Source organism: Sarcophilus harrisii, chromosome 4 (genome assembly GCF_902635505.1).
Source record: "Sarcophilus harrisii chromosome 4, mSarHar1.11, whole genome shotgun sequence".
Taxonomy (NCBI): domain Eukaryota; kingdom Metazoa; phylum Chordata; class Mammalia; order Dasyuromorphia; family Dasyuridae; genus Sarcophilus; species Sarcophilus harrisii.
Genome location: NC_045429.1, coordinates 366,375,853 through 366,402,678, shown reverse-complemented (window position 1 = coordinate 366,402,678; position 26,826 = coordinate 366,375,853).

Sequence of the window (26,826 nt, the reverse complement as noted above, 5' to 3'; positions counted from 1 at the left end):
AAATTTCACTCTAGGAAGTCTAACTATGAGCTCATTTAGAACATTTTGCATATCTAGGAATGTCTGCCATCACCATCACCAAGTACCTACTGAATGTACATAGACATCTCAAACTCAACATGTTTAAAACACAATTCATTATCTTTCTTTTTAAACCTGTCTCTTCCTCTAACTTGCACTAACTCCCCTTTCAGTCACTGAGCTTCATAACCTTGAAATCATCCTTGGTTCTTTCCCTTTGCTCACTATCACTATCCCATAGCCAAGTCTTTCTGATTCCATACTCACAGTTTATGTTTCTTTTCCCCAGTTACAGTCACCAGGCTAATATAGGCTTTTATCACTTCTCAGTGAAATTTTTACAACAGCTTCCTACTTGGACTCTCAGTTTCCAGCTTCTTCCCTTTCCCACTCCATTCCCCTCTCAGTGGCCAAAATAATTTTGGCCTTGGTTTAAAAACTTACTTTCAAAAAGCTCCTATTACCTCTAATTATAAACCTTCAGCATTTGAAGCTTTTCACACTCTAGTTCCAGCCTGTCTTTCCAAGGTTAAATCATATATCCTTCTTGTTATTGTTGTTTGGTTGCTTCAGTCTTGTCCAACTCTTTGTGACCCCATTTTGGGTGTTTTTTGATCAAAGATTAAATGGTTAGCCATTTCCTTCTCCAGCTCATTTTACAGATGAGAAAACCGAGGCAGACAAAGTTAAGTGACTTGCCCATGGGTCATACAGCTAGTAAGTGTCTGAGATGAGATTTGAACTCCCAAAGATGAATCTTCCTGACTTCAAGCTCAGAACTCTGTGCACCACAGTACCACCTAGCAGCTCTATACTGTATAGCAGCCTGAATTGGGGATTATATCTCTTCCTTTTGCCCTTTTGCATAGGCTTTATTTTCCATATCTGCAATGCACTCCTACCTCTTAGAACTCATGTCTAATTTCATTTTAGGCTTAGCACTTGTGCCATATCCTTTCTTTATCCACTTATTGTCAGCGAAATCTCTTAATCAAATGATCCTGTAAATATTTACCTCTTAATATACCGTTTTGACTCAGTAAAATGTAAGCTCCCTGTGGATCCACATTGCTTTTCATTTTGTCTCTGTAGCTTTAGTGCCTAGGGCAGTGCTGTGCACATAGCTGATGCTAAATAAATGATGGATTTGGATTCATTTCCTCTAAATAACGTCAGAGATTATGTAGTGGCTAGAGAGCCTGAGTCAGAAAAGACCTGGGTGTGATTTTTGACAAGCTAGCTATGCTAACTGGACAAGTCACTTAACTTCTGAATATCCCAAGGCAATTCTCTAAGACCATAAATTGCCTTTGCTGTTTAGTTGCTTCAGTCCTGTCTAACTTTTCAATGCCCCATTTGGATTTTTGTTTTGTTTGTTTTAGCAAAGTTACTGGACTGATTTACCATTTCCTTCTCCAGCTCTTTGACAGATGAGAAAACTGAGGCAAACAGAGTTAAGTGACTTGCCTGGGGTCACATAGCTAGTATGTATTTGAGGCCAAACTTGAACTCAGGAAGATGAATCTTTCTGCTTCAGGCCTGGTATTCATTCGATCCACTTCACCACCTAACTAACTGCCTAACAGTTGCCAATCTGCCTTGACAGAGAGATTTTCTCCATAGGAAGTTACCTATATCAGCGAAATCACAGGGAAGAGGGAGTGGAGGGATGTTAAGATATATTATGGGAACAATCTTGTGATATAATTTTTATTTTTTTAAATTGGAATGGGGGTAGTCACAAAATTTTAAATATACATTAACTATAATGACCTTTTTATATAGTGATGGAATAACTACAACCTGGAAAACAAAGTGAATTTGAAGAATCTAAATTTTAGTCTGTCTCTTCTGCAGTGAATGTGTTAAATGCATACAGAAATGAAATGTATTTTCAGAAGCAGTGTTCTAGTGCCACCCCCAGGTTCACTTTTCTCTGAATTTTAATGTAGAGTAGCAAATAGGGTCATTTACATATCAGAAGGGATCTCCATTGGAAATGCATTTATAAAATACACAAGGGAAAAACAGTCCTAAAATTTTCTACCAGTTAAGTGGTTTTATAGCCTAAAATGAGATAAATATGTAAAGAAGATGCTCTGCAACCTTTAAGTATGGTACGAATGCTAACTCTTATTGTTATAAGTAAATCAGTACCCATACTAGATATAGTAAATATAATTGTTCCTAATGGAAACCCAACTTGCCTTTAAGTCTTCTGACTCATTTTCATATTTCTGAGAAATAATTTTGTTGGGTTTTTTTTTTCCGGAGGGGAGGGCTACAATGAGATAGAGAAGGACTCTTGGCTTAGAGTAATAGAAACCAAGACTAGGAAGAAATTTGTTTAAATTACAAAATCACAGAACCTCAGAGAGGTGATACAAGACATGGGCAGCCTATTATATCCAAAAGTATTAAGTGTTGGGGGGGAAGGGGACGGTTCTTGACATCAAAGCAAAAATTCATCCTTTTGCAGCTTCTATCCATTGCTCCTATTTCTGCTTTCTGAGGCCAAGCAGAACAACTCTAAAATGTTTTCAATATTTGAAAATAGCTATCTTATACCCACATTCCCAGAAGTCTTCTCTTCTCCAGGCTAAATGTCTCCAGTTCCTTTAACCAGTCCACATAGAGAATGATCTCTTATCACCTCACCATCCTGCTCACCCTCATCTGGATGCTCCCTAGCTTCTCGATGTCCTTCCTAAGATGTGGTATGCGAAGATCAAGTATTTTAAAATCAGTCGGAGTCAGGAATTCAGATTAGGGGAAAATCGTCAGTCTTTATTCTCAGTGAAGAAAGATCAGAGGTGGAAGGGAATTGGCGATAGCAATGTGTGCAGCTGAGTCAAGAAGCTAGCTAGACCATCAGCCACACGACCAGCAGCTAGGAGTATGGAACCCAGGCCCAATCTCTCCCAGCTTCTCTTCCTGTCTTTCTCTGCCTCCACCCACCAAAATCGTCATTTCCTATACAACACATCAGGACTTGCACAGAGAGTGGGCACGGACCATTCTTTATCCAATCATGTATATTAATAGAGTATAGCCCAATTACTATTTAGCCTCACGTACTTGGGACCTCAGTGCATCAACTCAAACCTCAGCCCATTACAGTGGTACCCAGAAATGAACAAAATTTTCCAGATGTGATCTGACCAGAGAGTATAGAGGAGCATCACCCTCCTAGTCCTGGTTACTGTGCCTGCCTCAAAACAGCCTAATTATCATAGGAAGTCAGTGTTAAGAGTTCAAATGAAAAATTGTCAATGATAATACTAGTAATAACTTACACTCATATATACATATATAATTATCTCATTTGACTTCACAATAATCCTACAATTGCTACAATTATTATTATGCCTATTTTATAGATGAGCAAACTACAACTTAATAAGGTAAAGAGATTTGACCATAGTCTCACAGTTAATAAGTAGCATAGCAGAGACCAGAATTTACTAATTGATTTTACATCTGGCAAATTCTTCCACTATGCATTCCTTAGTTAACAAGCTCCTGTCTTTGTATTTTCCTGAAATATGGAACAGAGAAATATTGTGTTCTAGGGAAATGTGTCCTGGGTTCCACATTTTAGGAAGAACACTGACAAACTGGAAGATGGTTAGGGAAAAGGGGCCAGAATGGTGAAAGGCTACGAGGCCCATAAGGTTTAGTTGAATGAACAGGGAAGATTTAACAGAAAAAAGAAAAGACTTAGAGGGGACATGATAACTGTCTCCAAATATCTGAAAAGCTGCCAGTGAAAGTTGAATTGGAATTGTTCTGATCATTATCAGGTGTAAAAATTAGAGAAATGGGTTAATATATGGAGAGATTTTTAAAAAATTTTTCTAACATTTCTAACTATCCACAAATGAAAAACAGTCTGTTTTGTTCCCCATCACTGTAAATCTCCTAGTAGATGCTGATCTGGTCACTTTCAGGGGAATATTGTTAGGGGGATTTTGTCATATCTCATCCTGGAAAGAAAAGAGTCTAACTGGTGACTCTCAAGCATTGGGCTGGGAGGTCTTACCTGAGGAAACAGATGGAATTCAAGCCAAGGGTCGAACAGTCAACAAAAGACTAGAATGGGTAGGAACCCAGACCTGTCAAAACTATAAAATTCAACAGGCTAGGACAAATAGGAAATCAACTGCAAGAGTATAAATATAGAAAAGAATGTCACTGCCAAGTATGTAGGCAACATATAAGACATGTTGGAAAAGCCTTTACCAATTATAGGATGTGCACATTATGGAAATCAATCTTGTTAATCAATAAATGTTTATTAAGCACCACTATGTTCTAGGCAGTGCACTGAGGACCAGATATACAAATATGGAGGGGGAAAAAACAGACCTTGTCCTCAAGGAACTTACAATCTAATAGGAGAATACAAAACACAAAAGGAAGTTGAAAAGAAGGGGTGAGAAGGTACATTGGTCAGTGAATTCTATGAGAAATAAGCTTCATCATCAGTCTTCTAGAGTCATTACTAGTCCTTGCATTGATCAGTTTGTAAGCCTTTCAAAGTTTCTTTTGCAATGTAGTAACCAATATATAAATCATTCCCCTGGCTCTGATCATTTCACTCTGGATTAGATCATGCAAATCTTCCTAATTTTCTCTTATTCTATCCCTTTTGCCATTTATTATGATGTGATAATATTCCATTAGACTATCATGATTTGTTCAGTCATTCCCCAATGGATGGGCACTTGCATTTACTTCCAGTTCTTTACTATAACAAAAAGTGTTGCTATGAATATGTTGGTAAATACTGTTTCTTTCTCTGTTTTTGATCTCTTTGGGACAAGCTCCCAGGAAGAGTGGTTTGATGATTGGTTACAAAAAGATATCTACACCTGACCCCTGCACTCAAGAACTCTCCAAAGGGATAGCATCATTTAGGGCCCTATTTAATAACCTTTTGGCTGACTATAGAATGTACCTCAAGTCATGTTGGGAGCTCTCCAATTCATTAAGATAGTCATTATTTACATAATTGTAGGGTATGGGATGAGTACAGGAAGACAATGAATAAAAGCTATAATTTGGATAGAAAAACATTTTCTGGGGGGATAAGTAGATTGAATTATAGTAAAATGTCACAATGGGCAGGAGGGCAGTGTATTTATTCTGATTTTAGGAAGAGTAGCACTAGAAGTACTTACTGTTCTTGGATCCAGTTCATGTTCTTTTGTTTGCATATTCAACCTGGGGGTCTACAACCCTGAAGCCACATTGACTGGTAAGGACTCACTTCAGCTAACCACCTCCAGCCATTGTATCCTACTATTACACTATTGTATGATTGGCCACCAATTGCCATGCAAAAATGTAGCTTTTCCTGGAAAGTCCTGAATAGCTCAGTCCAGAAATCAATCAAGTGATGGAAGACAAATGGGAGACCCTTTATAAATGATATGAGCAGGAATTTTAGAGTCAGAAAATTTCCTTCAGGAATAAGCAGGCAGGCTCCACCACAGCACAAATTCCAGAATAAGGGAAGAAGTGAGGTTTTTCAATCATAATCCTGTAATAGGGGCAAGTATAAGACACCACAACCTGAAGGTAGAAGGTTGCAACAAGCCTATTGGCTGCGCCACTGTGTCCTTGGCCCAGGCCCCTGCTTCATCAGACTGGGCATATCAGTAAATATGGCTAAATCATGGCCAAGTCACAAGTGACAGATTGTTAGGTCTGAACAGAAAGGCCCTTGTGGCCTTCTGCCAAACTCTTATGGCAGAGACAGAGCAATATCCATCAAGCCTTGACAAGAAGGATTGAAAGGGGTCCATCAAGAATGACCTTCCTTTAGGTACTGGCATCATACCAACCTGGTGCACAGACAAATAGACCTGAGAATGGGTGAACTCAGTCTGCCTCCAATGGATTTACTTTACAAAATTTTGGAATATAAGTGATAATAAACTTAACCTATCAAAAAAAGCATACATTTACTGGACTGCCAGATGTTCCTCCCAAAGGTATGTTTTTAGAGTTGGGACAGACAATGACAGGGACCAGTTTCCCTAGAAAAGAAGTTTCCATGCTTTAAATGAAGCTCCAGCTGTGAACAGTACCTTCTCCCAGATCAGGCGATTCTTTGGAAAAGCACAGGCAGGGTAGGCGCATGGAGAAGATTGGTGTAGCCTGAATAATTAGCTACTATGACAATATTGGTTTTGCTCAGTTAGAGGCAAGGTCAGAATTTAACTAATTTAACCCATCCTGTTCTATAAAACACCTAACAAATAATCATCAATCTTTTCCCAAAAACTTCCATAAAGGAGAACTCATTAATGCCAAAGACAGTACATCCCACTTTTGGACACATGATTAATATTTTTTTTTTTTACTAAATCTACTTCCCTGCAAATTTTACCAATTGTATTAATTCTGTCATCTGGGGTAAGAAATACAAACCTCATCTTTCTTGATAGTTTTCAAATATTTTAAAACAATTATTGTTTTCTCTTATCCAGGCTAACCATCCCTAATTTCATCAATTAATTTTCATATGGCATTATCTTCAAATCCCTCACCCTCCTGGTCTCCCTCCTCTAGATATTAATCAATATTTATTAAGTATCTACTAAAGTGCTAAGGACAACTAGGCGATACTGCAGATTGGAGAATCAGGAAAACTCATTTTCCTGAGTTCAAATCTAGCTTCAGATACTTATTAGCTGTGTGACCCTGGGCAAGTCACTTAATTCTGTTTGCCTCAGTTTCCTCATCTGTAAAAGAAGCTGGAGAAGGAATTGGCAAACCACTCCAATACCTTTGCCAAGAAACTCCCAAATGGGGTTACAGAAGAATCAAATATGATTGAAATGACTAAATAATGATAGGAGATAAAAAAAGATGCCAAAGAGACTTCCTTTCCTCACAATCAAATGAATTGTCCTTCTACATATATAGATATAGATAAAGATATATATATAGATATAAAACATGTTTTATATCTATATATATATTAAAGTCAGACTATATTTAGTTTAAAATTATACATATATATGGAATAATATTTATCACATTCTTTGTTGTAGTCACTTTGATATTTTAATAAATCCATGTTCTTTTCAATGTGGATACATTCCCAAATGCTGCAGATTTCAATCCATTTGCACCTTCTCCATCAGCATAACTCTTGTCCATGTCCACAAGTCATCCAAAGAAGAACAAGACAATATATAGTGGGAGGGAGACATGGAGGGTTGCAGAACTCTTCAGATATCTTGATGTCATTTGAGTTACATGTATATATAATGAAGCATATGGATGGGCAATCTGCTATCCTTTACAACATGAATGTATTGCCTCCCCTTCTAGGCACAAATTTCTTTCATACAATTTATGCTACTTCTGTTCAATTCTCCATTTATAATATATTGCAGCATACTCATCTTCATGATCGTTTAGGAGACCTGCAACATTAATTTTTCAGATACCATATATTCCATGATTCATATTCATGTCACACTGGGAAGTCATTTAATTTTTCACTGTCCTGGGCAACTCTTTACAAAATAAAAGAATCAAAGATGATACCAAATGAAAAGAGCAAAGTGGAAGAATTCTGAACCAAGATGAGAGCTATGGAATTAAAAAGCAAGGAAAAATGAGGCACAGAACTGTAATTCAACCTGGTCCTTCACTAATAATGTGTATATATTTGGAATATGCAAGTCTAAAGAAAGCATCCAGTGTGTTTTCCTGTTATAGTAGAGACATCACTCAGAATAGCATTTTGCAATACAATTAACCCAAAAGACTCTATAAATCCCAGGGGAAAGTAAAGCTGACCAAAAATGCTGGTTAGTTGACTGTACAGGTCCCTAGGGGAAGGTGAACTCATCAAAGGGAAAGATATTTTAACTCTCTAAGAACCAAAAGTGCTATTCCCACACCAGAACAGTGCTATAACTCTGAAAAATTGTATAAGTGAAATGGATAGAGCTCATCCACAAAAGAAAGGAGAAGATTTTTCACTCAGGAAACCCGAAAGCTGGGGCAGCCATCATAGGAGTCTGAAGGTTGTATAAAACTCACCAAAGAGGTAAGGAGAATTGTTTTAACTGTCTTAAAATCCAAGGTATATCTGTGTGTTTATGTATGTGTGTTATCAAATTAAGTAAAAATTTTCTATATTCATTGTCTTATTAGTTTGAATGATACATGGTAGCCGAGGACCCCTTTTTTCATTAGTTTTGTTTGTACAAAAACTTTTTAACTTAATATAATCGAAATTATCTATATTGTGATTCTTCTTTGGTCACCAATTCCTTCCTCCTCCACAGATCTGAGAGGTAAACTATCCTATGTTATTTTAATTTGTTTATAATATCATTCTTGATGTCTATTTCATGAACCCATTGAGGACCCCTTTTTATGGCACACATAGCAGTAAAATGTACCTATCATGCCAGAGAAACAGTAAATGTTTGTTAATTGATTGACTGGAGACCTAAAAATTACATAGGCAAGGGAAGATAATTCCTGTATCTTCCCTTTTTTTTAGCATGATTAATTCCTTCTTGGAAATTATACTCCATTTAATCCAAATTGAAGAGGCTCTTTCAAGGTACTTAAAAACTTTCCATCCTTGGTTTTGCTACTAGACTAAAATAACTATTTTTATTTTGAGTCTAGACAATGATTAATTTCTATAAAAAGACTAAAATGTTGATTAGTCTACTTATAAGGACAATTATACAAGAAATTAGTTACTGTTCCTACAAGGCAAATTCTAATAGAAATTAGTTATTATTCCATAAGTTTATAAATCTTCAATCTATTTAAAAAAAAAAAGCTGTTTTCTTAAAGGAGACTGGCTATTTGTGATTCTGTGGTGCTTTAATAAACCTCTTCTGCTTGGGGGAAAAAAGTAATCTCTTTGCTATGATAACATGGACTAAATTTTGAACCTTTGCCATCTTCCTGCCATGCTATTCTTGCCTTCTGCTATACACACTTCAAATTTAATCTCCAGTTACCATCTGGGGCTATGCTATCTAGTGAGAGCTCACTCCATCTAGACAACTTCAGACCTTGTACCATGACATCTGCCTGCTAGGCTTCCCAGGGCTGCCACTTATATCATTTTATCCCCAGTAAGACAGCAGACCTTTCTATTGTTCATGTCAGATCAATAACTGGCTCCTCAGAAAAGGAAGCACTAGTCACCACCATGCACCTCTTCTTCTACCCATTACTAATTTTTAACTTCTCTTCTGATTTTACCTGTAGTTCTTCATCATTTCTTAGATCATAAGGGAAAACTCTCCTCAAAGGGTCAATCTCTGCACACCAAAAAGTCTGACACTTTATTAGTATAAGATATCTAATGGCCTTTCTTCCATCTTACCACTTTCTTTGATCTTTCAACACAGGTTAATATTCTCTTCTGCCTATCTTTTTGCCATACCCCTTTTCTTCCTTTTCTTTTAAGTCTCTGCTTCCTTTTTTTCCATGAATGGAAATCCAGGAACACTTCATGCATCCTGATATAATTCAAGAGTGAAGAAGAATTCATTCCAAAAGTTCTTTCAGTTATACATTCATAAGTGCTACTTGCCAATGGCAATCAATCAACCAAGAAGCATTTATTAAGTGCCTGCCTAGCACAATGTTAAACAAGAATAGAAAAATAAGCAATTTCCCTTCCTTCAAGGAGTTTTCATATTGTTGGGGAATACAACATGCACAAATATAAATATATACAAAATACTTATACAATGTATATTATTAAATATACATATAGAATTTGTAAAATTCTATATATATAACTATCAATATACATAGAAATACATATTATATAATACAGTAGAAATATACACATGTATTTTGTAAATATATATCTACGTACATATATCATTTGTAAAATTTTATATATACATATATAGCTATAGATATACATACAAATACACAATATTATATAATACAGTAGAAATAGTATTGATTCTGGAGTCACACGCCAAGGTTCAAATTCTACTCCTGAGGTATACTCAGTGACTTTGGGCAACTGAGCTCTCGGTTTCTTCATCTGTAAAATGAAGGGTTGATCTTGATAATCTCTGGAGTGCCTTCTGGTTTTAAAACTGTGATCTGAGTAGCAAGATAACTGCAACGAGATACCAGCAGCAGCCTGATAGTTCAGAAAAAGCATCATCATATAGGAGATGGTGTTTGAACTGAAGAGAAACTAGAGCTTCTAAAAATTGCATTGAGAGAGTACTATGGAGAGTTAGTGTTGTTGGAAGCATAATATTTGTTTAAAAAGATTGCACATATTTAATCTATCAGATTGCTATATCTTGGGGAGGGGAGAGAAAAAATTTTTTTACAAAATTGAATGTTGAAAACGATCTCTACATTTCCCTAAAAACCTGCACCTGCTCCACCCCATGTTCCTCAGGCTACCAGTCCTTTGGGGATACTATGGCAATCACTTGTTAGCAGGTATGGTCCATCCCTGAATACTTCTTTGGACCTCAGTTTCCACAGCTACCTTTCAGTTCCCTTCAAGTCTTTAATACCCCCCAGATCTGTAGTCCTCTTATTAACCTTATTACCTTCTCTGCAAAGCCCAAGCAGACAGTAGTGTAGCAAATAAAGGCCCAGAAGGCAGAAAGTCAAATGGAAGGGGGAGCATTCTAGGCATGGTGATGGCAAAAAGGTCGCTTTGGCTCAAAGCAGAGTGTGTAAAGGACAGTAGGTAGGTGGGCACCAGCGAACAAAGGGCTTTAAGTGTTAAACAGGAATTTGTGATTGACCCCAGAGGTAAAAGAGAAACATTTGACCAGTTAATAATGCATTTCCCACATTTTTTTCATATTGTGTTGAGATAGTTGACATTGTGCAGAAATTAATAGATTGTTTTCAATGTCTCAATTCAAATAAGTTTCCCACAGCTGCTGTTCATGAGAAACCAGTTCACAGCACATAATCATCTCTTGCTACTCCTTCCCTTTTCATCACCCTCAAAGTCTTCGGGCACTGTCTCCTGACTCTGTTTCTCTCTTCTCAATATTTCTACGGATCTAGGTATATACACACAGGAGCTGAAGTGATTTGGCTCTTCAGATCAGGTTCCATTAGGAAACCTTTCAAGAGAAAGAACTGAGGAATAAAGTATAAATAATCGCCCTAGAACTTGAGCAAGCACAAGGCAGGTCTTCTGTGGGGAAGAGGGTCTCCCATTGCACTATCGCCTCAACAATGCAAGAGGGCATAGGGACCTACTACCATCTGTTACGTGCCTTAGGAGCTCCATCTCTTCCATCTCAAATTAACATTTTTCCAATTTGTTAAAAAGCTGGTCCTTGTAGAGGGGCCAAAGGATGGCTTGGGCCAATTCTGTAATATTAGCAGGATCCTAAGAATAGATGAGGATATTATCAAAATAAACTATCACCCTCTGGCCAACAGAAACACTAAATTAATTAATTGTGGAAACACCAGGGGAATTGCATACTCCAAATATATTCATATAGACCAGACGAAGTCTGGAAGGCTATTTCCCATTCAAAAATTCTTCTTTTCCAGACCAAGTTAAATGTGCACCAGAAGTCCAATTTGGAAAATACTATCCTGAACTTTCATTGCCAAACAATACCAGTACCCTCACAACCTAGCTACTACCAGTGCTTAAGTTCTTTTAGAAAGTCACTTCTCCTTACCAGATTGAATTTTTTTTTTATGAAAAAAGCAAGATTTTTAAACAAAGATTTAATTTTGTCATGCTGACTGACACATCTTTTAAGAATAAAACATTTTAACTCATATTAATGCATGCAAGGTTATTCTATCTGTTCTGTTTGCCAACAGTTGATTGTGACAGCTGACATATGAAGGTGGCATGTTGATAAGAAGCATATTATTTTTAGTGTCTTCCACATGAAAAGCAACTAAAAAGGATTTATTTGAAAACCATTAAATTTCTTATAGGCCTACCAACTGTTTTTTAGGCCTTTTTTAAAAGGTTCTGTAAGATATATAGGCATCTATTTGTTTTTACTTCTAAGTTTTGCTGAGTAAAACTTAAAAAAGAAAGCCAGAATTAGATTTTAGGGTTTTACATTTCTAAGTTGTACTTGATATAAGTGATCTTTAAAATAAATAAAGCAAAATACTTATACAATATATATTATTAAATATACATATATAATTTGTAAAATTTTATATCTATAACTATTGATATACATATTATATAATACAGTTGAAATATACATATTTTGTAAATATATATACAAATACATGTATATATACATACATATATAGTTTGTAAAAATTTATATATACATATATATCTATAGATGTAACATATAAATATACAATATTATATAATACAGTAGAAATAGTATTGATTCTGGAGTCACATGCCAAGGTTCAAATTCTACTCCTGAGGTATACTACCTCTGTGACTTTGGGCAACTGAGCTCTCAGTTTCTTCATCTGTAAAATGAAGTGGTTGATCTTGATAATCTCTGGTGTGCTTTCCAGTTTTTGAACTTGATCTGAGTAACAAAATAACTGCAAAGAGATACCAGCAGCAGCCAGGCAGTTCAGAAAAGGCATCATCATATAGGAGATGGTGTTTGAACTGAAGAGAAACTAGGGCTTCTAAAAGGAAGAGGTAAAAGAAAGAGCATTCTAGGAATAGTGATGGCAAAAAAGAGAGGGAAAGAAAGCAAGAGATAGAAAGAAAGAGAAAAAGGAAGAAAGGTTGGTTAGAAAGGGAGAGAGAGAGAGAAAGAGAGAGAGAGAGAGAGAGAGAGAGAGAGAGAGAGAGAGAGAGAGAGAGAGAGAAAGAGAAAGAAAGAAAGAAAGAAAGAAAGAAAGAAAGAAAGAAAGAAAGAAAGAAAGAAAGAAAAAGAAAGAAAGAAAGAAAGAAAGAAAAAGAAAGAAGAAAAGAAAGAGGAAGGAAGGAAGAGAGGGAGGAAAAAGAGAAAGAGAAAGAAAGAAATCTGTCTAGCCCTGGAGTTTTTTCATATAGTAAGTCTGGAGTCCCTTCTTCACTGCTAGGGGTGCTTTCTAGTTCTTCTTCTATGTATGGGTCTATGATTTGCTTTCAATACTCCTGCATATCTCTCTGGTGAGTTAATAGGTTTTACTGTATGAAATGGATAACTTTGATATTCCCAAAAGATTTCGTTAGTTTTAGGCTCATTTGTTTTCATAACGCTAGCTCTAATAATGGCTGTGGAATTTTTCCATCTAATTAAATATGCCAATAACAGTTCAATTTTATTACCATTCTCATAAATGTTTTTGCTTCATTAAGAAGGGAGCAAACTGTTTTAAATTCCTTTCTAGTTTCCAAGGGAACTTTGCATTTTAAAGAAAAGTTGGCTTTTTTTTTTTTGGAATTATGAATTATACAAATCTTCCAACTTAATTTTATAAAAAAAAAAATTCCAACCTATTTATTTTATAGGCAATGACATTTTAAAAAAACTACCACATTACATGGGTCATGTTATTAAGACATTATATTATGGAAATGGATCATTATGAAGTGTTTTTTCCATGTATCACAAAATCTCTCTCTTTCTCTCTCTTTCTCATAGATACACAAACACACATATTGGTATATAGCATATGGTAACCCCATACCCAATCTGGTGTAATTGCAAGATTTCTATGTAAATAAGAAGTCTTAAATATTTTTAAATGTTTTCAACAGAGATCATTGGAGAAGTCTTAAAGCTAAAAAGGAATTATCTTTTCTTTTTTAAAAACACACATATATTTATTGTGCATCTCCACCAAAAAGATTTATTTTTTTAAAAAGATATGATGGTTATCATATGTAGATATATCATATCTATCATATCAAAAAGGGTCCTTTCTGATAGGTAAGTAGTCAATGATACTCATGAAGGAATTGTAAAAAGCTAGAAGGTATTTATTACAAAGCTGTAGGAAGAGAGAAAAGAAAAATTGGATGGCAGAATCCATACAGAATAAGGATAGCCTTTATAATAACTGATCAGATATTAATAGAAGATAGGAAAAACACATAAAAGAGCTTACACTGAATGATGGAAAGAAAAGATAGAATATACTATTTACTTCAAATAGCCAAAGAAACACTAGTAGAAGTGAGGTCATGTGATATATTGGCAAGAATTGATAGAGACCTTTGACTTTCTTTGCTTTAGTCAGAAGAGACCTGGATTTTTATGCCACTTCTGAAATTTACTAGTCACAAGACCTTTGTCATGACAATTAAATTCCTTGGGTCTCATTTTCTTCATCTGAAAAATAAGAATACCTATCTTACAATACCTATCATCTCACAGGGTTGGAAGGAAAGGGAGAGAATAGTTTGCCCTTAAAACATTAGAACAAGAAGTTATTATTATTGTTGCCTTGGAATAGGTTATCTATAAAGTCAGATCATTTATGCCAGAAAATGCAAGGGATCTGCCTAGAACCCAAACTAAAAAGGACCTTCAATGACAAAAAGGGGAGGATAAAAGGTAGGAACTTGCCCTAAGATTAGAGAGTAGATAAAATATAGATACAAAGCTGAGAGGATCTTAGAAGCCATCTGAAACAAAACCCTCTTTTACTTTTTAATTCAATTTTATTTTATTGTCATTTCCAAGTTCTCTCTACTTCTTATCTCTCTCCTCCTACCTATTGAGTAGATAGAAAAAAAAAAAAAAAAAAACAATTACAAATATGCATAGGCAAGCAAAATAAATTCTTACATTAGCCATACCCAAAGGAAAAGATAGGCTAACTAGGAAAATGAGAAGAGAAATTAAAGAAAAAGGAAGGAAAAAAAGAACATATTTTAACTTGCAGTCTGAGTCATCAGTTACCTATCTGGAGGAAGTTAGCATATTTCTTCACTAGTCCTTTGGATCTGGGTTGTTCATTGTGTTGATTAGAGTTCCTATATCTTTTAAAGTTGTTTATCTTTATAACAGTATTGTTATTATATGAATCATTCTATTGATCTGCTGATTTAATTCTGCATTAGTTCATACAAGTCTTCCAGATTTTTCTTTTTTTATTCTTTCTTAAATTTTTTTTTTATTTTTTGCTTTTTGCTGAAGCATTTGGGGTTAACTACTTGCCCAGAGTCAAATGGCTAGGTGTCTGAGGTCAAATTTGAACTCATGTCCTCCTGACTTCAGAGCTGGTGCTCTATCCACTGTGCCACCTAGCTGCCCCCAGGTTTGTTTGTTTTTTAATTCTTTTTTTATTTAATATTTTTCCTCCAGTTATATATAAAACTATTTTTAACATTTGTTTTTTAAACTGTGAGTTCTAAAATCTTTCTCTTCCTCCCTTCCCATCCTCACCCCTAATTGAGAAGGCACATGAAGTTATGCAAAATATTTCCATAAAAATCATGTTGCAAAAGAAAATATCTATCCCTCAACGAAAAAGCTCACCAACAAAATTAAAATGTTTTTAAAAGTATGCTTCAATTTGTATTCAGACACAATCAGTCTTTCTCTGGGTATGGATAGCATTTTTCATCATAAGTTCTTCAGAGTTGTCCTGGATCATTATATTGCTGAGATTAGCAAAGTCACTCATATATGATCATATTACAGAATTGCTATTACTTTGTATACATTACATTTCGCTTTGCCCAACCTCATCAAAGTCTTTCCAGGTTTTTCTGAAAGTATCCTGCTCATCATTTCTATATACCATAATTAATTCAGTCATTCCCCAATTGATGGACATTCCTTCAGTTTCCAATTCTTACACTGAGAAAAGAGCTGCTATAAATATTTTTGTATATTATATACAAAAATATTTATAGCAACTTCTTCCTTTTTTTCCCCAATTATCACTTTGGAGATACATGCCTAGTAGTGCCATTGTTAGGCCAAAAGGTATGCATGGTTTTATAGTCCTCTGGGCATCATTCCAAATTGCTCTATGAACAACTGAATTAATTCACAATTCTATTAACAATTCTTTTCTGTTCTATTGGCCAATCTAATAAGTATGAAGATTGTTTTAATTTGCATTTTTCCATTCAGTAGTGAGTTAGACTATTTTTTTCATATGGCTATAAATAGCTTGTTACTTCATCTAAAAACTATTCATATCTTTTGAACATTTATCAATTGGGAAATGACTCATTTTTTACAAATTTGACTCACTTCCCTATGTTTGAGAAATGAAATCTTTATCAGATAAACTTGTTTCAAAAATTTTTTTACAATTATTGTATTTCCTCTCATTTATTCTATTCTCTCTCTCCTTTCACCCTGTCCTCAAATGTATTTTGCTTCTGATTATACTTTCCCCAATATGCCCTCCCTATTATCACCTCCCCACTTTTTGAATCACCTTCCTCTCTTACGTTCCTGTAGGATAAAATAGATTTCTATACTCAATTGAATATGTATGTTATTCCCTCTCTGAGCCAATTCTGTTGAGAGTAAGATTCACTTATTCCCCCTTCCCTTTCCCTCTTCCCCTTCATTATAAAAGCTTTTTGTTGCCTCTTGTATGGCAAATAATTTACAACAGGTTTTTCTTAAACCATCTTCCTAAGCATCATACAGCACAATTCCATCACTTTCATATGCCATAATTTATTCAGCCGTTCCCCAACTGATGGATATCACCTCAGTTTCTAATTCTTTGCCACAATGAAAAGAAGTGCTATATTTTGGTACATAGGAGCACATTTCCTATTTCTCTGATCTCTTTTAACATTACTGGTTAAAGGGTATGCACAGTTTAATAGGTTTGAGACTTAGTTCGAAATTGCTTTCCAGAATGTCTACAGCAAGCAGTTCAGAGATCCAATAGTACATTAAAGTACCTGTTTTCCCTCAGTCCCTACAGCATTTGTCATTTCCTTTCTAGATTCCAGGACCACAGTTTTTTTTTTTTTTTTTGTTTTGTTTTGTTTTTAATTAATTTATTTTTTAATAGCCTTTTATTTACAGGATATATGCATGGGTAACTTTACAGCATTAATAATTGCCAAACCTCTTGTTCCAATTTTTCACCTCTTACCCCCCCCCACCCCCTCCCCTAGATGGCAGGATGACCAGTAGATGTTAAATATATTAAAATATAAATTAGATACACAATAAGTATACATGACCAAAACGTTATTTTGCTGTACAAAAAGAATCAGACTCTGAAATATTGTACAATTAGCTTGTGAAGGAAATCAAAAATGCAGGTGGGCATAAATATAGGGATTGGGAATTCAATGTAATGGTTTTTAGTCATCTCCCAGAGTTCTTTTTCTGGGCATAGCTAGTTCAGTTCATTACTGCTCCATTAGAAATGATTTGGTTGATCTCGTTGCTGAGGATGGCCTGGTCCATCAGAACTGGTCATCATATAGTATTGTTGTTGAAGTATATAATGATCTCCTGGTCCTGCTCATTTCACTCAGCATCAGTTCGTGTAAGTCTCTCCAGGCCTTTCTGAAATCATCCTGTTGGTCATTTCTTACAGAACAGTAATATTCCATAATATTCATATACCACAATTTATTCAGCCATTCTCCAACTGATGGACATCCATTCAGTTTCCAGTTTTTAGCCACTACAAAAAGGGCTGCCACAAACATTCGTGCACATACAGGTCCCTTTCCCTTCTTTATAATCTCTTTGGGATATAATCCCAGTAGTAACACTGCTGGATCAAAGGGTATGCACAGTTTGATAACTTTTTGAGCATAGTTCCAAACTACTCTCCAGAATGGTTGGATTCGTTCACAACTCCACCAACAATGCATCAATGTCCCAGTTTTCCCGCATCCCCTCCAACAATCATCATTATTTTTTCCTGTCATCTTAGCCAATCTGACAGGTATGTAGTGGTATCTTAGAGTTGTCTTAATTTGCATTTCTCTGATTAGTAATGACTTGGAGCATCTTTTCATATGACTAGAAATAGTTTCAATTTCTTCATCTGAGAATTGCAGGACCACAGTTTTATCCACTGTCCTACCTAGCTGCCCCTGGTATTGCAAATACTTTACAGGAAATAAAGTTTTTGAAAATACATTTAAAAACTAATTTTTTCATTTCTTATAATTTGCACTATAATACTGTGTAATAATAAAAAACGGTATATCTTTTTTACATTTTTTATTAAAGTTTTTTGTTTACAAAGCATATGCCTTAGGCAATTTTTCAACACTGACCCTTGCAAAACCTTGTGTTCCAAATTTTCCCCTCTTTCCCCCCACCCCTTCCCATAGATGGCAGGTAATCCAATACATGTTAAATATGTTAAAACACATGTTAAATCCAATATATGTAAACATATTTATAATTATCTTGCTGCACAAGAAAAATTGGATCAAGAAGGAAAAAAGAAACTGAGAAAGAAAACAAAATGCAAGCAAAACACAACAAAAAGAATAAAAATGTTATGTTGTGATCCACACTCAGTTCCCACAGTCCTCTCTCTGGGTGTTCTCTTCATCAATGGCTCTCTTCATCACAAGACCATTGGAACTAGTCTGAATAACCTCATTATTGGAAAGAGCCACGTCCATCAGAATTGATCATCGTATAATCTTCTTGTTGCTGTGTACAATGTAAATCAGTATATCTTATATGGACTCATTAATTTTGTAAAATTTTGTTGCATTTTTTTACTAAATCATATTTTATCGTTTTCCAATTACATGTGAAGATAGTTTTCAACATTCATCTTTATAAGATTTTGAGCTTCAATTTTTTTCCCTTCCCCTCCCCAAGACAGCAATCAATCGATTATACATGTAATAATTATGTTAAACATATTTCCATATGAGTCATGTGAAAGAAGACAGAAAAAAGGAAAAAACCATAAGGGGGAAAAAATGCAAGAAGGCTTTTCCTAGGCCTCCTTAAATCTTAGTGTCTTTTTTCAGAGCTTACCCCAATATATCTTATTATAATTTTTTATACATAGATGTTCACATGTTGCCTCCCCTCCCCCCTCTCAAGGGATTATGAGCTCCTCCAGGGCAAGAATTACTTGTCTCCCTTTGTATCCTCATTGCCTCACATATTAGGTACTTAACAAATGCTTATCAATTTGATGCACAGAAATTTGTATGGGGGGTGGGGCAGCAAGGTGGTGCAGTGGATAGAGCACCAGCACTAAAGTCCCAGGAGGACCTGAATTCAAATATGGTCTCAGGCACTTAACACTTCCTGGCTAGTAACCCTGAGCAAGTCACTGCCTCAGGGGGAAAAAAAAGTTGTATGGGAAGAGAAGAACCTAAGATTCTATTATATTACTTAGAGAGAAAGAAAATGTGGTAAAAGAAAAAAAATCAATAAAATATTTTTAAAAGAAGAAAAAAAAAAGCAGCAGAAAGGGCAAAAAAAAAAAAAGGGGTGGGGGTGGGGGTGGAGGGGATATAAGTGAGGAATTAAAGCCTGGGAGGCAGGCATGGACAGAAATACGGATGTTCAGTAAAGATCCTAAGGCTATATTCTCTCACTAACATAGTTCTGGCTATGTGAAACTATTACATTTACCACCCATTCCAGATTTTATAGGGCAGTTCTCATCTCAAAAACAGAAAATATTCTTTTACTGAGGTTTTTGTCAAAGAATATCCTTTGACCACAAACCCGGATTTTCCCTTTGTGAAACACAGTCACCATAGCAATGGTAAATCTATTCTGGAAAGATTTGCTTTTTGGTTTAAGTTTTACTCTATAGACTGTATTACCCAACGCACCATTAAGATATGTTAACACAACACTTGAGAAGACCCAGCCAAAGGGCAGTCTTGGATTCCACTTGGAACACGGTGGGTGAGGGAGGAGACTGAAGCTGGCAGGGCTCTGTCCATGTGCAGCTGCCTTTCTTAGCAATTGCTTCTACAAACCCTTCCAGCTCCAGATCCGATCTGCGGGTCATAAATAACTGCGGGGGAAACTTTTCAGGAACCAGAGGAGTTGCTCAATGCTTCCCTTTTCTGTTTCATCCTTTGTAATAATCCATGGACTTTGACGATCTCAGTAACTATATCAGCATTGTCCTCAAGAGGGCACTAGCTGATTGTGAAATAACCTGTGTAATGCCTTGTGTCAACCTGGAACCACTAGTGGGAGTTCCCACCGAGGTGCCTGGGAAGTTTGGAAAGGCAGCACTCCAAATAATACTGAGAAGGGTTTGGTTTGTTTTTTTTTTCTGTTTTTTATTAGTCTCTTTACCTGCCTTGAGGCAGAAGGAGGACCACTTAAATTTTAGCATTGCCTAGTAGGCTGGAAAAAAAGAGAGAAGGAAATCCCACCAGAATGAACTCCATCCTTCCCTAAAATGAAATCACTGCGGGTGATGAGGTCTTCAATGTTGGGGGTGGTTAGCAGATGAACTGATAGAAATTAATCCCTGAGCTGGCAGGGAGAAGGCTCTGAAAAAGGTCAGTTTAGCTCTGAGGGCACTCTCTGTAGGGGTTTTGAGCAGTCTCACCTTGCCATGCCCCGTAAGAAATCCCAATCAGTCCCTGAAATTAAATTTTCCCCATAAAACCAACTTATGGACCATCCTAGCTTTCTTTTGGGTCAGTCCAGTCCACCATAGCACTCTGCCTCATGGTGTCTTTCCCCTTCCCTTTCCCCCCTGCCATGTGGTATCTCCCCTAACTCCACTATGCCTTCTAACCCCACTTCTCCTTATAGCTAACTCTTTTCTTTTGTTTTTGTTTTTATTAAACTTTTAAAAATCTTTTTATTTTCAAAACATATGCACAGATAATTTTTCAACATTGATCCTTGCATAGCTTTGTGTTCGAAATTTTTCCCTCCTTCTCCCCACTCCTTCCCCTAGATGGCAAGCAATTTAATATATGTTATACATGTTAAAATATATGTTAAAATCCAATATATGTAAACATATTCATACAATTATTTTACAACATAAGAAATATAAGATCAAAAAGGAAAGAAAATGAGTAAGAAAACAAAATGCAAGCAAACAACAACAAAAAGAGAGAAAACATTCAGTTCCCATACCCCTCTCTCTGGGTGTAGATGACTCTCTTCGTCACAAGATCATTAGAATTGGCCTGAATCATCTCATTGTTGAAGAGAGCCACAGTCGAGTCAGAACGAACCTTCCTATAGTCTTGTTGTTTCCTTGTATGCTGATCTCCTGGTCCTGCTCATTTCATTTAGCATCAGTTCATGTAAGTCTCTCCAGGCCTTTCTGAAATCATCCTGTTGGTCATTTCTTACAGAACAGTAATATTCCATAACATTCATAAACCATAATTTATTCAGCCATTCTCCAATTGATGGGCATCCATTCATTTTCCATTTTCTAGCCACCACAAACAGAGCTGCCACAAACATTTTGGCACATACAGACCCCTTTCCCTCCTTTAGAATCTCTTTGGGATATAAGCCTAGTAGAAACACTGCTGAGCCCAAGGGTATGCACAGTTGGATAGCCCTTTGGGCATAGTTGCAGATTGTTCTCCAGAATGGTTGGATCCATTCACAATTCCACCAACAATGTGTCAGTGTCCCAGTTTTCCCAAGCTAACTTTTTTAGAGTGCTAAGTCCCTTTCAGGATTTAGCCTGCCAGGTAAGTGTCTTCCACTGGGTAACTGTGAGTTCCACTGAGGAACTTGTCTTACATAAGCTTTCCCATCTCTATTCCATAGTTACCATTCCAGGTGTCTATTGTATGCCTTCATTTTGTCTGTCATCTCTTTCCTAAATAAATCTACCTTTTCCCAAAGAGAATACTATTATGAATTCTTCACATGACTGAACCCCACTTTTTGGTGCTTACCATCATCTGGTGTCTACATCACCCATATCATTTTGGTCCTGAAATCCCACATCATTTGGGAGGGCTTTAGTAACAATAACCGCTGACATTTATAGGTCATTTTAAACTTTGTAAACACCCTTCATGCATTTCCTCATTTGCTCTTTACAGTAGCCCTGTGAGGTTGATATTACTGGTATGAGTATCTCAGTTATAGATGGGGAAACTAAGGCTGAGAGGGCTTAAGTGATCTGCCTGCATGGCCATTGGCCCAGGCAAGAACATGCTGAAGGACAGAGTGATATCTCATGTTATCTGACGTCAGATGGCTGTGATCACAGATGGTGTCTGTGAAACCATTTTGGAAAATTTCCATTTCTCCCCTTTTATTGCTAAACTTTTGGGAAAAGTAGCAATCAATGCCTCTACTTCCTCAACACCCACTTGTTCCTTAGCCCATTGCAATGACTTCTGACTTCTGTTGAAACTTCTCTCTCTGAGGTCTCCAATGGCTCCTAACCTGAAAAGTAATGGCTACTTGTCATCCTCCTTGACATTTCTTTAGTTGGACAGTTTCTGCTCCTCCTTTAGCTTCCACAGGACAGGATCATAGGACTTAGGTTTGGGAGGGACTTTGCAGATCATTTATTTCACCTAAAAGGAGACTGGGACCAAAGGTTAAAGAGATTTATTTAGTTACAAAGATAACAAATAGCAAAGTGTAACCTGAACGGGCTCTTCCATCTATAACATACCCATTAATATTCTTCTACTCCCTCTCTACTACAAAGAGAGAGCTGGCTCCTCTTCTTCTTCCAAGCTCCTACATCTGGACATTGAACAGGCCTTTTCTTTCCCTCTACTCTCCTTCTTTTGAAAATCTCATATACATCCATGGCTTCAATTATCATCTAGATGATAGATGGGTAACAATAGTAGATAATTCCAAAATCTGCATTTCTAATCCTGATCTCTCCATTAAACGCTATCTCAACAGCCTGAAACTTCAAATTCAACTTATAAAAATCTGAACTTATCATCCTGGAGGAAAAAAACAAAAAATAAAAACCAGTGCCTCCTGCTTACTTCCCTATTTCTGTTTTTGACACTGCCATCCTCCTAGTCACTCCAGCTTGACTCTTTGTCATCTTTACCATTCCTTCTCCTTTACTATATTCGACCAGTTGCCCAATCCTTTCAAATTTATTTCTGAAATATCTCTTGCTTCTCCTTCCTTTCAAATCTTTCTGCTACTACCATCGTGTTCCTCTATATTGTCTTTCTTTACTCCATTTTACCATTCCTTCTTTATATCAGTGCCAAAATAATCTTCCTAATACACAAATCTGATCATGTGCTCAAAAAAAAAAAAAACCCCACAAAATCAAAACAAACAACAAACCTTCAATGATTCCCCATTGCTTCCAGAATAAATATAATGTTTTTAACCTTGTCATTTGAAGCCTCTCATATTTACTCTAGCATTTTTTTTTACATTACTTTCCTTTACATATATTTTGTTCCAGGAAAAGTGATCTGTTTGCTATTCCCTAATCTCATTCTGTAATCTCCTACCTCTGTAGACTTATACATGTAGTCCTTTATGTTTGGATATATTACCCATATTATATATATATGTCTTACCTACTGAAATCCTTTTCATCTCTCATGAAATATATGACCTCTCAATCACTGATTTTATTCTCATTTAAATAATAATAATAATATATAGCTAATTATATGTCTCATCTTCCTACTTATAAGTTCTTTGGGGATAGGGAATATGCCATTTTTAATTGTTAAACTGAATTGTATTAATTTAAATTGAAATGCAGTAACAGACATTAAGCAAATTACAATGTATGACATGATTTTTCAGTGACTTCCACCAGTCTAGGCAAAAATTACAAAGAAGGCAATAACTGTGTAGAGCAGCCTCTCTCCTATCTTTCTTCATACCTCTCCACTTCTTCAGTTCCCTCTGCCCAAACTCTCCACCTCAGCCTTTCAAGCTTTACTACAGATTATAAAGAAGGAGGGTAGAGGGAAAGAAGAGGCCTGTGCAATGTCCGGATATAGAAGCCTGGAAGAAGAAGAGACACCTCTCTTTGTAGAAGTAGAGAGGAAGTAGAAGAATAGTAATGGGTATGTTGTAGATGAAAGAGTTACAACCTGTTCAGGTGACACTTTGCTATTTGTTATCTTTGTGACTGAGTAAATCCCTTTAACCTTTGGTCCCAGTCTCCTTTTAGGTGAAATAAATGATCGGCAAAGTCCATTCCAAACCTAAATCCTATGAAAGCTAAAGGAGGAGCAGAAACTGTCCAACTAAAGAAAAGTCAAGGAGGATGAGGCGTGACAAGTGGCCATTAGCTTTCAAGATTAGGTCATATGGTGGAGCCCTACTATAATACCTCTACAATTCCACAATTCTTTTAGGCATGCCCTCTCAAGTCATGTCAAGTGCTTCAAAATGATGGCTACCTCAAATTAAATTCCCAAGTACCTCATCTCACCAAAATTCACAGTAGGGAGGAGATAACTACTAAGTTTAATATTCCTGTATTTTGTGACAGCATTTTTATTTATTTAATTTTGAATTTAACAAATAAAGAAAATGAGCCTTTCTACAAGTATAGTTAAAAAGAATAAAAAAGATTATATAGTGAAAGTGAACTACAGGTCTTTATTAGGTACAACTTCCAATTCTTTTTTAAATATAGTATATAATAAATCCCATGTGCAACTTTAAAGCTAATCTACTTGCCTGGGATTCTTTCTGTTGGGCTAGTATTTTTATAAATGAGAAATTCTTAACTACTCTGAGAAATAAAGGGGGGAAATATATTATATGCAGGATAACCTTCTTCCTAAAGCTGAAACCCTACTCTTCCACCCCACAGTCTATGCAATTATACAGAATGACTTTAGGATGCTTTATATCATATCTTATTTCCACATTTAATGTGGGTGCTATCAAAACTTCTGTACATGAGGTTACACATGTAATATGCCCAAAGAGGTGTCAGCACTCTGGTACCCCATTTTTGAAAGGTCACCAATCTAGAGCATACAGATGGAAGATATTGCAGTATTACTATTATTATCATTTAGTACTAAAAAAATTTTTTTTGATGTACTCAGGTGCAGCAGGTTAGGATTACTACGTAAAGTATTTTGTTTGGCAAGGATGAATGATTTAAATAAGAATCCTTAATGTCTTTAAGTTTCTATAAAATGAAGGAAATAGAGAAGATGGCTTCTCAGGTTCCCTTTCAGCCCTAAACAATATTCTATTTCAGACACTGGGAGGTATAACAGAATGACTTAAAGCCAGAAGCAAGGCAAGGGATGAAGGATTTATCAAGGCAATCTTGCAAGGGGAAATTTCCACTCAATCTTAGATGACAGTGGAAGATCAGTATGTAGGAAACAACACTTTTCTGCCAAATGAACTTGAAATCAACATATGAGAAAGAAGGTTGCTAGCCAAACATGAGAGAGTTTAGGTCAATGTCCAAAGAAAATTGAATCATTTCTTTACAAATCATATTTCAACAAGGAAACCAAGCTAAAAACAAGTTATTACATTTTGTATTTAAAAGACAATAAGAAAAAAAAAGAATAAGGAGATTAAAAAACCCATTTTGATAATTCTTTTAGAAGTAAAAGCAAAAATGTTAAAGGGAGATTTATTTTATCATCTCTGACTACACAGCCTTGTTTTTCAAATATAAAAAAGAAAGTAAAACCAGAAAATAAAATATATGAAAAACAGGATTAAAGGAAAATGTCTCAGATAAAATAATTTTTGAATATAAATGCTACTAAGTGCAGAGATATTGAGAGAGGCAGTGCTTATTAGAACCAAATGGAAAGGAGATTTACTGATAAATTTCAAATTTAAAAAGAAGATGGGCAATTACTGTGTCACCTATCTAAAAATCCATCCATAATGCTAGGCCTAATTTAATACAGAATATTATTACATCAAGTACATGTGGCTACTGTTAGACAAATCAATATGAATATGAGGAAGAAACTCTCTTCTAGACATTGTAAATAAACTATAAAGATTGGCATTTGATATTGAAGTACTTCAAGCTACAATTGTTACTACTCTTTTTCATGAAAGACCTACAACAGAGTTTATTTTTAACTTGTAGATGGTGCCATATAAACAATCACTTCAACAAATATTTTCTCATCAATGGCTTTGTGGCCAGATTTCTCAAGCCTCTTTTTCACTTTTGTTCCAGATCCTCCTGCCTCAAACTATTTCTCTAAGACCCTTTGATCATATATAAGATACACCTTTACTTTCTGAACCTTGAGAAAACATATCTGACCATTTTTGTTCTCTCTCACATGCACTATAATATGCTTTATACTTTCCATTTATGGTAAGAGCCTTTCTATATTTAAATTTTTACCAAAAAAAGGTGAATATTTAAAATGGTATATAATACTTAAGGCTCACCAAGAGCTCAATTTAGTGTGACTTCTACACGAGGCACAAAATTTCTGGCTTTAATTTTATTGCTAATGACTTTGATACTCTATTCATTAATTTTTCCCACAAACAGAAGAAGTGGTTAGCAGGACTTCTTAATCCAGTTGTATCAGGCAAGGTCCACAGGGAAAGTAGAGGCAAAAGAGTCAAAGGGTTATCTTTCTGCCCCTTCCACCCTCTCTCACAAAAGAGAGAAAGAGAGAGAAAAAGAGGAGGAGGAGAAAAAGGAAGACTAGGAGAGGAAGAAAGAGAGAAAAAGAGAGAGGGAAGGAAGGAGGGAAGGAGAAAGAGAGGAAAAAAAGAGAGAAAGGTGTAGGTGAGAAGGAACTCCTTGGGTAAAAAGATGGCATATATTACAGCAATGTGGTAAAATGCAAACAGTGCTAGAAGAGAAATCAATAAGTCTGTGTTTACATCCCAACTCCTACACTTAATAGCTCTGTGACAATGGGCATATCACTTAACACATCTGAAACTCAGTTTTCTCATCTGTAAAATGTTGATAGTAATATCTGCATTACCTTCTTCACAATGAGGCTGT